The sequence below is a fragment of the Balaenoptera borealis genome (assembly GCF_965194805.1).
Source record: "Balaenoptera borealis genome assembly, chromosome: 2".
Classification (NCBI taxonomy): domain Eukaryota; kingdom Metazoa; phylum Chordata; class Mammalia; order Artiodactyla; family Balaenopteridae; genus Balaenoptera; species Balaenoptera borealis.
In genome coordinates, this window is record NC_138867.1 from 106,652,981 (window position 1) to 106,666,488 (window position 13,508).

At 39.6% G+C, this 13,508-nt stretch overlaps 1 protein-coding gene and 1 pseudogene across 4 annotated transcripts in view; one reads left to right on the forward strand and one right to left on the reverse strand.

The window, feature by feature from the left end:
* The window catches only part of LMNB1 (lamin B1), a 67,605-nt gene that overhangs the window by 13,603 nt on the left and 40,494 nt on the right, over positions 1-13,508 (forward strand). The gene's annotated exons all lie outside the window — the stretch shown is intronic.
* On the reverse strand, positions 529-6,855 carry LOC309623652 (annotated as a pseudogene). The gene has a single exon. The product of its transcript is annotated as an uncharacterized misc_RNA (transcript).

Consider the following 13,508-nt stretch of genomic DNA (forward strand, 5'->3'; position numbering starts at 1 on the left):
CCCTGGGGTACTAATTATGTTACTGCTGGTGCTCTGATTACAAGGTTGCATAGGTTTTTAGTGGTTTGTTCCAACCTTATTTTTCCCATTCTTTGTTAATTTTAATATGTGCAGAATGTAAGAGTTTTCAGGAACACATATATTGTGTTATAGCAAAAATACCTATACTCTATGAACATAGTCCCCAGCAGAACTCAACAGTGTACTATACTTAGTTTCCCTTCCAGGTACCACCTTTTGATTGCCTGTAAAAATAGCATTTTTCCCACTTACTTAGTTTTGTCTAACTATAAAGAAAGATGATACCAGTTGTTAAAACATCAAGTCATTCAGAATCAGGAGGCTTTCTATTAGTTTTATCTTATTTAAAAGAAAATATTTATTTATTTATTTGGCTGCGTTGGGTCTTAGTTGTGGCACGCGGGATCTTCGCTGTGGCATGTGGGATTTTTCGTTGTGGCGCACGGGCTTCTCTCTAGCTGTGGCACGTGAGCTCAGTAGTTGCAGCACGTGGGCTCTCTAGTTGCAGCATGCGGGCTCTCTAGTTGTGGCGGGCAGGCTTAGTAGTTGCGGAGTGTGGGCTTAGTTGCCCTGCGGCATGTGGGATCTTAGTTCCTCAACCAGGAATCAAACCTGCGTCCTCTGCTTTGGAAGGAGCATTCTTAACCACGGGACCACCAGGGAAGTCCCAGTTTTATCTTACTAAGGAAGTATCATTTGGAGTCTGTGCTCTATTCTAGTCTAGTTGTGTTTCATATAAGCATTGATAGTTTTGGTATAGAATTCTAAGTTGTAAAGAATATTACCTCAGGATTTTGAAGGCATGCTCTACAATTTTCTAGCTTTTGTTGTTGCTAAGAAGTACTAATGAGTGAAAAATTAAAAAGCTTGTATCATCTTTGTGGTCTAGTTCTTAAATTTCACAAGGATGTTCCTTGGTGTGGATCTTTTTCATCCATTGTGCTGGTCATTTGGTGAGAATTCTTCAGTCTGGAAATTCATGTCTTCAGTTCTTGGAAACATTCTTAAATTATCTTATTGATGATTTCTTCCTTTTATTACTTTTGGAGACTCCTGTTATTCAAATGTTGGACCTCTTAAATTGATCCTTTAGTTTTCTTATCTTAAAAAATCTTTTTTTCTCTGCTAGATGTTCTTAATTTTATCTTCCAATTTTTGCTGTCATATTCTAAATTTCCAATAGCTTCTTTTTATTCTCAGTGGTTCTTTATAGCATACAGATCTCATTTCAGTTTCATGGATGCAGTGGTTTCTCTTTTCAGAAGTCTCTTTTCCTTCATAGTTCCTGTTTGTTCCAAGTTAATTGCTTTTTCTAATTGTTTGGGTCTTTGTATCTGTCAGGAAACAAATAGATATCTTAATCAGAAAGGAAAACAATATGGACGGTAGATGCTTATAAAAAATTATTAGAAGGGTCAGAGAAGCAGGAACAATACCTCAAACACTGTAGAACGGATCTTCTTTGGGAGCTTTTATGTCTGAGGTCACCACTGAAACCAGTGAATTGAAAAAACAGTGTATAGCTATACTTCAGTACCAGGAAGCTGTCACTGCTGTTGCTGTAAGAACAACTGCCTCATGACACCAAGCAAACTGGAGAATGGACTTAGAATGGACGTTATTTCAGAAAAACTTTACAGACCGATATCCCTTATGAATATAGGTGCAAAAATACTGGCAAACCAAACCCACCAACATGTAAAAGGATTATACACCATCACCAAGTGGGATTTATCCTGGGAATGCAAGGTTGGTTCAGTCTGTGAAAGTAAACAGTGTAATATACCATATTAATAGAACGAAGGACCAAAACTATATGATCATCTCAATAGAGGAAGAAAAAGCATTTGACAAAATGTACCAGTCTTTCATGATAAAAATATTCAAATGAGGGATAAAAGGGAACTTCTTAACTTGGTAAAAGGTATCTGTGAAAAACCTATAGCTAACATCATATTTAATGGTAAAGACTGACTGCTTTCTCCCTAAGGTCAGGAATAAGACAGGGTTGCCCACTCTTACCACTTATATACAACATTGTATTGGAGGTTCTAGCCAGGGCAGTTAAGGAAGAAAAAGAAATAAAAGGCATTCAGATCAGAAAAGAAGTAGTAAAACAACTACACAGTTGACGCTTGAACAGCACGGGGGTTGGGGGGGTGACTTTTGCAAGGCAAAAATCCATGTGTAACTTATAGGCAGCCCTCTGTAGCCAAACAACTGCAGATCATGTAGTACTATAGTTTTTACTATTGAAAAAAATCTGCACGTAAGTGGACCCTTGTAGTTAAAACCTTTGATGTTCAAGGGTCACCTGTGTCTCTATTTGCAGATGAAATGATTCTAAGAAAATCCTAAGGAATCTGTAAAAAACAAAAACTAAAAACTCTTGAAAGCTAATAAACAAGTTCAGCAAGATTTCAGGGTATGAAAGCAATGTACAAAACTCAGCTGTATTTCTGTAAACTAGCAGTGAACACTCCAAAAATGGAATTAAGAAAACTTCATTTTCCGTAGCATCAAAGAGATGAAGTACTTATGAATAAATTGAACAGAAGAAGTACAAGACTTGTACACTGAGAATCACAAAACATTGTTGAAAGAAATTAAAGAAGACCTAAATAAGTGGAAGGACATCCTATATTGATGGATTAGAAGACTTAATATTGGTATATATATATATATATATTTTTTTTTTTTTTTGGCAGGGGGTTGTCAAGAAGCAAAAACGTCTACTGAATATAAAACTAAAAAAGACAGAGTCCTCCTGGGCCCAAAAGACCCATGGCAGGGAGCCAGGAGTTCTGCATCCGGGCTGCTCTGGGGAGCCCTGGAAGACGCCATTGCACACGGTAGTGATGAGGGGTAGAAGAGCAGTGCACTGCTGGAAGCCCACCTGCTGGTTGCTGTCCTCAGCCAGATCACCCATCAGCTTCAGGCCCTCCTCATCCACCTTCTCCCCCACAAAGCTGGGCAGCTCCTTGTGCAGAATTCCTTCATCTCCCCCTTAGTCAGCTTGAACTTGTTGCCCTCTTGGTTGGAGTACTTGTGGAAGGTGGTGACCATCACAGCCAGAACCTGCTTCAAGGGACTGGACATCTTGGATCTGGGGCTGCTGGTCTTGGAGGGTCTCCTGGGGAGGTGGAGGTTGGCTGTGGTTCTTCTGGGGCCATGAAAGCTTGTGGCGGACATTTTGGGGAGTATCCATCTGCATGAACTCTCCTCGAGGCGGACATCTTGCCCAGGTAACCAGCACTGAGACCTGGCCCCACCCAACAGTCTGTAGGCTCCAGTGCTGGGACGCCTCAGGCCAGGCCGCCAACCAGGTGGGAACACAGCCCCACCCATCAGCAGAGAGGCTGCCCTAAGACTTCCTGAGCCCACAGCCGTGTCTAGACACCTTAATATTGTTAAGATGGCAATTCTCCCCATATTGACCCACAGATTCAGTGCAGTTTCTGTCAGAGTCACAGCTGCCTCGTTTGTAAATTGACAAGCTGAGCTAAAATTTAAATGGAAACGCATGGTATCCAGAATAGCCAAGGCAATCTCAAAAACTGAAGGAGTCAGTTCCTGATTCCACAGTTTACTGCAGTAATGTGTGTGGTATTGACACAGGACAAAAGAACTTCAGGTTTTAATGACCCTGCTTATCAGCAACAAAATTGCCACAAAGACCAGGACGGTGGCCCCATGATACTGCTTTCTTTCATATCACTTATGGATGTATTAGAGTACATAATTTGCATCCAGAAGCCTAGCTGCAAGAGATTCTGGCAAATGTAGTTTTTAGTTTTCTAGTTTAAGAAAGCACAACTGGGAGGGTGGAATGGCCATTGAGTGAGTCCATTCACAGAGTTTTTCTCAGAGGTCTGATGACTATTGTATGTCCTCTGTATTTAGAAGTAGGGCTCTAAAAATCTGATGGGAAGCTCTACGCATGAGTGGGGCTTCTTAACTAAGCTTCATTGTGTAACAGTGGAATCATTTCATTGGGAACACCCAGTATCAGTGTCTTCAGGTCTTCCCTCTTGGGCTTTGGCTGCACAGCGTGCTTTAAGCTGAGGGAGATTGAGAGGCGACATCAGCATCTGTAAAAGTCCACTGGAATTCTCCTGCCTTTTCAGTATGGTAGTGCTGCCTTTGGCTGTACCAGGTGACGCCAGGTCTGAGATTCTGTTTTACTCCTTAGAGAATAAACCTTTCCTCTTTTATCCTGGTGAATGAGGGGCCATTGGCCCAGGAACTTGGAGTGCGATCTGCTTTGCTTCTTAAATAGATTTTCATCTAGTCCTACTTCAGAGTACCAGGGTATCTCTTGCTATCAGCAGTATCTGCAATATAAATTAGGTTACTTCTCACATAGCCCTGTGTCTGGCTTTGGGATTCAGAACTCTTGGGTGGACTAAGCTCGTTTTCACTCATCTAATTTCAGCTTCTAAAATTTTGTTCTTTCCTCATCAGTTGTTTTCATTGTGAATTTGTTCCTCAGTTGTTTAGTTGCGTTTCTGGAAGGGGTAATAGTGGAGTAATGTCTAATGTGCCATCTTTACCCAGAAGTTACATCAGGTGTTCTTGCAGCACTGTGTACTTTTTTGTCTTTCTTAGACAAGAAAGTTGCTGACAAGTTTGATTTGTTAAGACAATTTTGTGTGATTGATTGATTCCCTTATTAGAGTGGAACTCTCTGTGGACAGGGCTAGTGTCTGATGTTGCTTCTTCTTGTATCAGCACATTTCCTGCACTCTCTAGGCCCCCCCCAAAATAATTATTGACTTAGTAATAACCATTTTTGTAGGAGACTATTTTCCTATAAGATTGGGTTGCACATAACCCATAGAGGAGCAGTGAAATAACTAATGATATTAGTAACTGTATTGTTGGATAAAATCTGGGTTTGAAAAGTGATTTTCTGATGTGAAAAATGGCTATTGGCATAAAATCAGTCTCTTTCTGACCACACTATATAAAATGATCACCCTCCCCTCTTCTCTCTCTCTCTCTCTTTTAAAAATAAATTTATTTATTTTATTTATTTATTTTTGGCTGTGTTGGGTCTTCGTTGCTGTGCGTGGGCTTTCTCTAGTTGCGGCAAGCAGGGCTACTCTTCGTTGCAGTGCGCGGGCTTCTCATTGCGGTGGCTTCTCCTGTTGCAGAGCACAGGCTCTAGGTGTGTGGGCTTCAGTAGTTGTGGCACGCGGGCTCAGTAGTTGTAGCTTGCGGGCTCTAGAGTGCAGGCTCGATAGTTGTGGCCCACAGGCTTAGTTGCGCTGCAGCCTGTGGGATCTCCGTGGACCAGGGGTTGAACCCGTGTCCCCTGCATTGGCAGGTGGATTCTTAACCACTGCGCCACCAGGGAAGTCCCTCTCTAACTCTTTATTCTGATTTATTTTTCTTCAAAATACTGTTTACCCCTACTGTATAGGTATTTGTTTATTGTTTGCTTCTCCCCAGTGTAAGGTACCTTCCATAAGATCAGATGGTATATTTTGTTCGTTGCTGATTTCCACTCACCCAGATCAGTGGCCTGGCATATATAACAAAGTTGCGATTGTTGGTTGTGTTTTTCCCCAATAAGTCATTTTTTGTTAGGACTTAAACTGTATGTGTCCACTCCCCACTCTTTTGTCTGTTATGTCAGTGGATTTCTTTTGTTCAGAGAAATGGTCTGTGGTCCAGTGTTGGTCTTATTTAATATTTTTCCTAATTTTAATCTGATTGCAATTAGGGTTTGCCTGATTTTGATTGGGTTGTTGCTAATGTGTTGACTGCTCAGTTTATTGAATGAGTAGTAGAATTTTATTACCACCAGAAATTATCCATTGCACCTTTTGAGTTTGTTCAGAAGCATCTTAGTCTTTTGCTTGTGTCAGAGGAGACCCTTGTTAATGGAATTGTGATAACACGACTTTCTGGAGATTTTGTGTATTAAATTACATTTATCTTAATTGTAGAGAAGTTCATTAATTTTCCATAGTAGACATATTGTGGCTCACATTCCTTCTCCCTTTGGAAGGGAAGATACTTTGAGGACAGTATTGAAGCTGATAAATGAATGTTAGGGCAAGCACATTTAATATGCAGCTTGAGTCTATTATTTTGAGATAGATTACTTAGTTTCAGGACAGAAGGTTTTTGTTTGGGCATATTAATAACCTTTACCTTGAGCCCAAATAAAGTTTATTTTTCCTCTAAAAGTCTGGACCATGGCTAGATAATAAAAATGGCATGTTGATTCTGAACTCTAGGTATGAAGAGAGCCTCAGAAATGGGATTATTTGATAGTCACTTGAATAACTGCACTAGTGTTGAGTGGTGTTCAACTGCCACCAGACAGCTGTTCAGAAGAACCTTGCTGTATATTAACACAGAGCTCAAACAGCTGGGCCTAACTGGCCTGGCTCTCCATGTAGAGTGGATCTGTTTTGAAGGATTTAAAAATCTTTGTTTTGGGCTTCCCTGGTGGCGCAGTGGTTGAGAATCTGCCTGCTAATGCAGGGGACACGGGTTCGAGCCCTGGTCTGGGAAGATCCCACATGCCGCGGAGCAGCTGGGCCCGTGAGCCACAACTACTGAGCCTGCGCGTCTGGAGCCTGTGCCCCGCAACGGGAGGGGCCGCGATAGTGAAAGGCCCGCGCACCGCGATGAAGAGCGGTCCCCGCACCGCGATGAAGAGTGGCCCCCACTTGCCTCAACTAGAGAAAGCCCTCGCACGAACCGAAGACCCAGCACAGCCAAAAATAAATAAATAAATAAATAAAAATAAAAGTAGCTATAAAATTAAAAAAAAAAAAAAAAAAAAAGCAGTCTGCCTTCCAGAAAGTACTAGTTTCTGATTTCTAAAAAAAAAAAAAAATCTTTGTTTTGTGGATATGATTAGAAATAATTTTATTAAGAATGGTTCCTGTTATCTGATTGCAGGTAAAAAACTAAATGGCTTTTCCCTTTCATTCCCTGTAATTTGTTTGTTTTTCTAAATAAGAATGGTCCTGAGGTGAATGTCAGAGATGAGTGCTGAGTTAAGAAAAAGAAAGGTAGCTGGACACAGGCCTTGAAATCATTGGCATGAGTTCTTCTTGTTGGTCTTTCATCTTCCTTTGTAGTCTCATTTCCATCTAGGAGATTATAAATTAGGAAAAATTATCAGTCTGAATTTATTGAGTAGCTACTCTTATATAAGATAAACCTGACAATCTATAATAGCTTCTCAAAATTGCTAAGAAGTTATCTAAGCAACCAGAGAGTTGCCTAGTATTTTGCTATAGAATATTATGAATGGGATTTAAAACTGACCTCAGAGTCAGTTTTGGTTTCCGTAAGCTGTTGTTTTATCTGACATGTGAAGGCAGTCATTTAAAAAATCCAGATATTTGAATTTCTATTTTTTATCTTTAGAAACATGAATGTTTCTTGTCTGTTTTTTTCAGATGTGTAGCTTTTAAAAGTCTGCATTCTTAAGTCTATCAATATTATACTTTGGGTGAATTTTTCCATAAGAATACACATCTCCAACAGAATTTATTCATTTAGCAAGCATTTGGTGAACACAAATTCTTGCCCTTATCTATTCTTGTATATATGCAGTGTAATAATCTTTGGTGGGTTTCATGGAAATGCCATTTAATATCCAAAAACTAATTTTGTATACCTTTTTCTAGGTATGTAATTATTCTATCTCTAAGAGACCATCTAATAATTTAGGTCTCATTTTGAATTGCTTAATGTAACACTTTGTTCTTATATTTCTGTATATGAGAATCAATGAACAAGGACAAAAGTACTTGAGAAAAAAGTGAAAATTAATGGCACTTGTAAAAGAAGGAAGCCAAACCCAAGCATGTGTATAGATCCCATACTGAAAATGAACATGGATTCTTTGTTCACGGGTACATAATAGGTGATTTAGAGAAGCTGAGTTCAGGGACTTCTGTGGCTGTGTTACTAGTCAAACTAGAGAATTCATTCAGCTGAGCGTCTGTGATATATACTGACTTGTATGGTATAAACTGACCAGTGAAATATTAACAGGAAGGCAATAATTTGCCAATACCTGATTAATTAAAACTGTTCTGTAATGAGTTTCAGATTATGTCCTAAGTATGTGTTTGTCCCTCCAGTTCTGCTTCTTAATTTTTGTTTCACACTAATTCTTCCCTGTTTAAGTGGTCAGTCTAATTTTTCAAGTGTTAAAATTACAGTATGATTAAAGTAGTTATTATATGCTTACTAGGTCTTAAGTTATTTTTTGTGTCTTATATATATGTGGTATGACTTTATTTAAATGCTCTACAGTTACTACCTAACCATGATGCATTTACCCTCATTCATTTTCCAGCAATTCTGTAATTGGTTGCATTTTCTTTCTTTCTTTTTAAAAAAAATATTTATTTATTTTGGCTGTGCTGGGTCTTAGTTGCAGCACGTGGGATCTTCATTCTGGCATGCAGGATCTTTAGTTGTGGCACGTGGACTTCTTAGTTGCAGCATGCAGGCTTCTTAATTATGGCATGCATGTGGGATCTAGTTCCTCAACCAGGGATTGAACCCGGGCCCCCTGCATTGGGAGTGCGAAGTCGTACCCACTGGACCACCAGGGAAGTCCCGGTTGCATTTTCTAATCTCCACTTCCTTATTGGTGGGAGTAGTCTGGAATGGGGTACCCTTAGACAAATAAAGGATACCCCTGAGGGAGTGGGAGACTTGAGTCATCCAAACAGAAAGGGTAGTACAGAGTCCTAAGTGAGCAGACACTGAGTTCCAGAGCCCGGTGGTTCAGTGCAGAAGCCAGGGTTGAAATGCTGATCCTAAAACAAGTCAAGTTCAGAGAGTTGGTAAGTTGAAAAACCAAGATGATTAAAGCAGTGAAGTACAGTGGTATTGCTGGTAGTCAGAGGTGGTCAGGAGTAATTCAGAAAGTAGCAAGTAACGACTTGCATTTAGGTTAATCCTACAGGCCTCAGGAGATTATAAAGACAGGTCTCAGATTGTTAATTAGAACCAGGTTCTGTTGGGGAAGTACATCACTGAGGCTATGTCTGTTACTCTTGACTCACTGCTATAGAATGTTAACAGGAATGTAAATGTATCCTTTCCAGCTGATTATTTTTTTTAATGGTCAGATATTTGATTAGACCTGGTTGCTTGCTATGACTGGCAGTCAAGCTTACTTGAAATGAAAGCTAATTTTATTTATTTTTGTTTATAGATAAGATTTTTAAAATATTTATTTTATTATCATTTATTTTTGGCTGCGTTGGGTCTTCATTGCTGCACGCGGGCTTTCTCTATTTGTGGCGAGCGGGGGCTACTCTTCATTGGGGTGTGCGGGCTTCTCATTGCAGTGGCTTCTCTTGTTGCGGAGTATGGGCTCTAGGCACGTGGGCTTCAGTAGTTGTGGCTCATGGGCTCTAGAGTGCAGGCTCAGTAGTTGTGGCGCACAGGCTTAATTGCTCCGTGGCATGTGGGATCTTCCCGGACCAGGGCTTGAACCTGTGTCCCCTGCGTTGGCAGGCAGATTCTTAACCACTGCGCCACCAGGGAATCCCTAATTTTGTTTATTAAGGAAGGAAATTCTTAATTAGAATAGAGTGTTAACTACATTTTTAAAAACTTTTTTCCTAGCTGCAATTAAAGTTTTGGTTCTCACGTAAACATCTACAGTAAACCGGTATGTTTTCTGACTTACACTCAGCAGTGTGCATACGTGAGAACGTCTCCTTATCTGGAGGTAGGAATAGGCAAGTCAGTAAGTGAACAAATCCAGTTAGGAAATATAGTCAAAGAAAAATGCCAGTCTCTTCAGTGATACTTTCTGATAACTTTGGATTCCTGTCTAAATTACTCTTTGTTCCAGAGCATTGTCAGATGTTACTCTGTGCTTAGGTGATGTGTATTTTTCTATTCATGTGCGAATGTTTTATGATGTCAGTTTTGCAAGTTTCTGCACTTTGACCGTGTGCTGGTAATTAGCTCAAGACTTCCTGCATCATTTTTTTAAAAATAAATTTATTTTATTTATTTATTTTTGGCTGCATTGGGACTTCATTGCTCCACGTGGGCTTTCTCTAGTTGCGGCGAGCGGGGGCTACTCTTCGTTGCAGTGGGCGGGCTTCTCATTGCAGTGGCTTCTCTTCTTGCGGAGCACGGGCTCTAGGCACGTGGGCTCAGTAGTTGTGGCTCGTGGGCTCTAGAGCGCAGCCTCAGTAGTTGTGGCGCATGGGCTTTGTTGCTCCGCGGCATGTGGGATCTTCCCGGACCAGGGCTCGAACCCGTGTCCCTGGCATTGGCAGGCGGATTCTTAACCCCTGCACCACCAGCGAAGCCCTCCTGCATCTTTTTTTTTTTTTTTAAGATAATAAGGGTTTTTTTTTTTTTATGATAATAAGGGTTTATTTCTCACTCCTATGTCCCATAAAGGCTCAGCTGCCACTCCGTTCCATATCTCCATACTGAAACCACGCTGATGGAGTAGCCTCTCCTGGGAACATTTCCTGTCATTGAGACAGAGGGAAAGAAAGATGTGAAACTATGTTCTTAGTGTCACTTCTGCCCACTTTTCATTGGCCAAGTGAGCCCGTAGCTACTCTGGAGTTCAGCAGGGCAGGCTTTTATTTATTTATTATTATTTATTTATTTTATTTATTTTTGTGTAAGTATATTTATTTATTTTTGAATTTTATTTTATTTTTTTATGCCACAGGTTCTTATTAGTTATCCATTTTACACATATTAATGTATATATGGCAATCCCAATCTCCCAATTCATCACACCACCACCACCACCACCACCCTGCCACTTTCCCCCCTTGGTGTCCATACGTTTGTTCTCTACATCTGTGTCTCAGTTTCTGCCCTGCAAACTGGTTCACCTGTACCATTTTTCTAGGTTCCATATATATGCCTTAATATATGATATTTGTTTTTCTCTTTCTGACTTACTTCACTCTGTATGACAGTCTCTAGATCCATCCATGTCTCTACAAATGACCCAATTTCGTTCCTTTTTATGGCTGAGTAATATTCCATTGTATATATGTGCCACATCTTCTTTATTCATTTGTCTGTCAGTGGGCATTTAGGTTGCTTCTGTGTCCTGGCTATTGTAAATAGTGCTGCAGTGAACATTGGGGTGCATGTGTCTTTTTGAATTATGGTTTTCTCTGGGTATATGCCCAGCAGTGGGATTGCTGGGTCATATGGTAGCTCTATTTTTAGTTTTTTTAAGGAACCTCTATACTGTTCTCCATAGTGGCTGTATCAGTTTACATTCCCACCAACAGTGCAAGAGGGTTCCCTTTTCTCCACACCCTCTCCAGCATTTGTTGTTTGTAGATTTTCTAATGATGCCCATTCTAACTAGTGTGAGGTGATACCTCATTGTAGTTTTCATTTGCATTTCTCTTAATAATTAGTGATGTTGAGCAGCTTTTCATGTGCCTCTTGGCCATCTGTATGTCTTCTTTGGAGAAATGTCTATCTAGGTCTTCTGCCTGTTTTTGGATTGGGTTGTTTGTTTTTTAAATATTGAGCTGCATGAGCTGTTTATATATTTTGGAGATTAATCGTTTGTCCGTTGATTCATTTGCAAATATTTTCTCCCATTCTGAGGGTTGTCTTTTCGTTGTAGTTGCCTTTGCTGTGCAAAAGCTTTGAAGTTTCATTAGGTCCCCTTTGTTTATTTTTGTTTTTATTTCCATTACTCTAGGAGATGGATCAAAAAAGATCTTGCTGTGATTTATGTCAGAGTGTTCTCCCTATGTTTTTCTCTAAGAGTTTTATAGTGTCCGGTCTTACATTTAGGTCTCTAATCCAGTTTGAGTTTATTTTTGTGTATGGTGTTAAGGAGTGTTCTAATTTCATTGTTTTACATGTAGCTGTCCAGTTTTCCCAGCACCACTTACTGAAGATGCTGTCTTTTCTCCATTGAATATTCTTGCCTCCTTTTTCAAAGCTAAGGTGACCATAGTTGCATGGGTTTATCTCTGGGCTTTCTATCCTGTTCCATTGATCTATAGTTCTGTTTTTGTCCAGTACCATACTGTCTTGATTACTGTAACTTTGTAGTATAGTCTGAAGTCAGGGAGCCTGATTCCTCCAGCTCCATTTTTTCCCCTCAAGACTGCTTTGGCTATTCAGGGTCTTTTGTGTCTCCATACAAATTTTAAGATTTTTTGTTCTAGTTATGTAAAAAATGCCATTGGTAATTTGATAGGGATTGCATTGAATCTGTAGATTGCTTTGGGTAGTAGAGTCATTTTGACAATATTGATTCTTCCAATCCAAGAACATGGTATATCTCTCCATCTGTTTGTATCATCTGTGATTTCTTTCATCAGTGTCTTATAGTTTTCTGCATACAGGTCTTTTGTCTCCTTAGGTAGGTTTTTTCCTAGGTATTTTATTCTTTTTGTTGCAGTGGTAAATGGGAGTGTTTCCTTAATTTCTCTTTCAGATTTTTCATCATTAGTGAATAGGAATGCAAGAGATTTCTGTGCATTAATTTTGTATCCTGCAACTTTACCAAATTCATTGATTAGCTCTAGTAGTTTTCTGGTGGCATCTTTAGGATTCTCTATGTATAGTATCATGTCATCTGCAAACAGTGACAGTTTTACTTCTTCTTTTCCAATTTGGATTCCTTTTATTTCTTTTTCTTCTCTGATTGCTGTGGCTAGGACTTCCAGAACTATGTTGAATAATAGTGGTGAGAGTGGACATCCTTGTCTTGTTCCTGGTCTTAGAGGAAATGGTTTCAGTTTTTCACCATTGAGAATGATGTTTGCTGTGGGTTTGTCGTATATGGCCTTTATTATGTTGAGGTGGGTTCCCCCTATGCCCACTTTCTGGAGAGTTTTTATCATAAGTGGGTGCTGAATTTTGTGAGAAGCTTTTTCTGCATCTATTGAGATGATCATATGGTTTTTATTCTTCAGTTTGTTAGTATGGTGTATCACATTGATTGATATGCATATATTGAAGAATCCTTGCATCACTGTGATAAATCCCACTTGATCATGCTGTATGATCCTTTTAATGTGCTGTTGGATTCTATTTGCTAGTAATTTGTTGAGGACTTTTGCATGTATGTTCACCAGTGACATTGGTCTGTAGTTTTCTTTTCTTGTAGTATCTTTGTCTGGTTTTGGTATCAGGGTGATGGTGGCCTTATAAAATGAGTTTGGGAGTGTTTCTTTCTCTGTAATTTTTTGGAAGAGTTTGAGAAGAATGGGTGTTAGCTCTTCTCTAAATGTTTGATAGAATTCACCTGTGAAGCCATCTGGTCCTGGACTTTTGTTTGTTGGAAGATTTTTAATCACAGTTTCAATTTCATTGCTTGTGATTGGTCTGTTCATATTTTCTATTTCTTCCTGGTTCAATCTTGGAAGGTTATACCTTTCTAAGAATTTGTCCATTTCTTCCAGGTTGTCCATTTTATTGACATAGAGCTGCTTGTAATAGTCTCTTAGGATGCTTTGTATTTCTGCGGT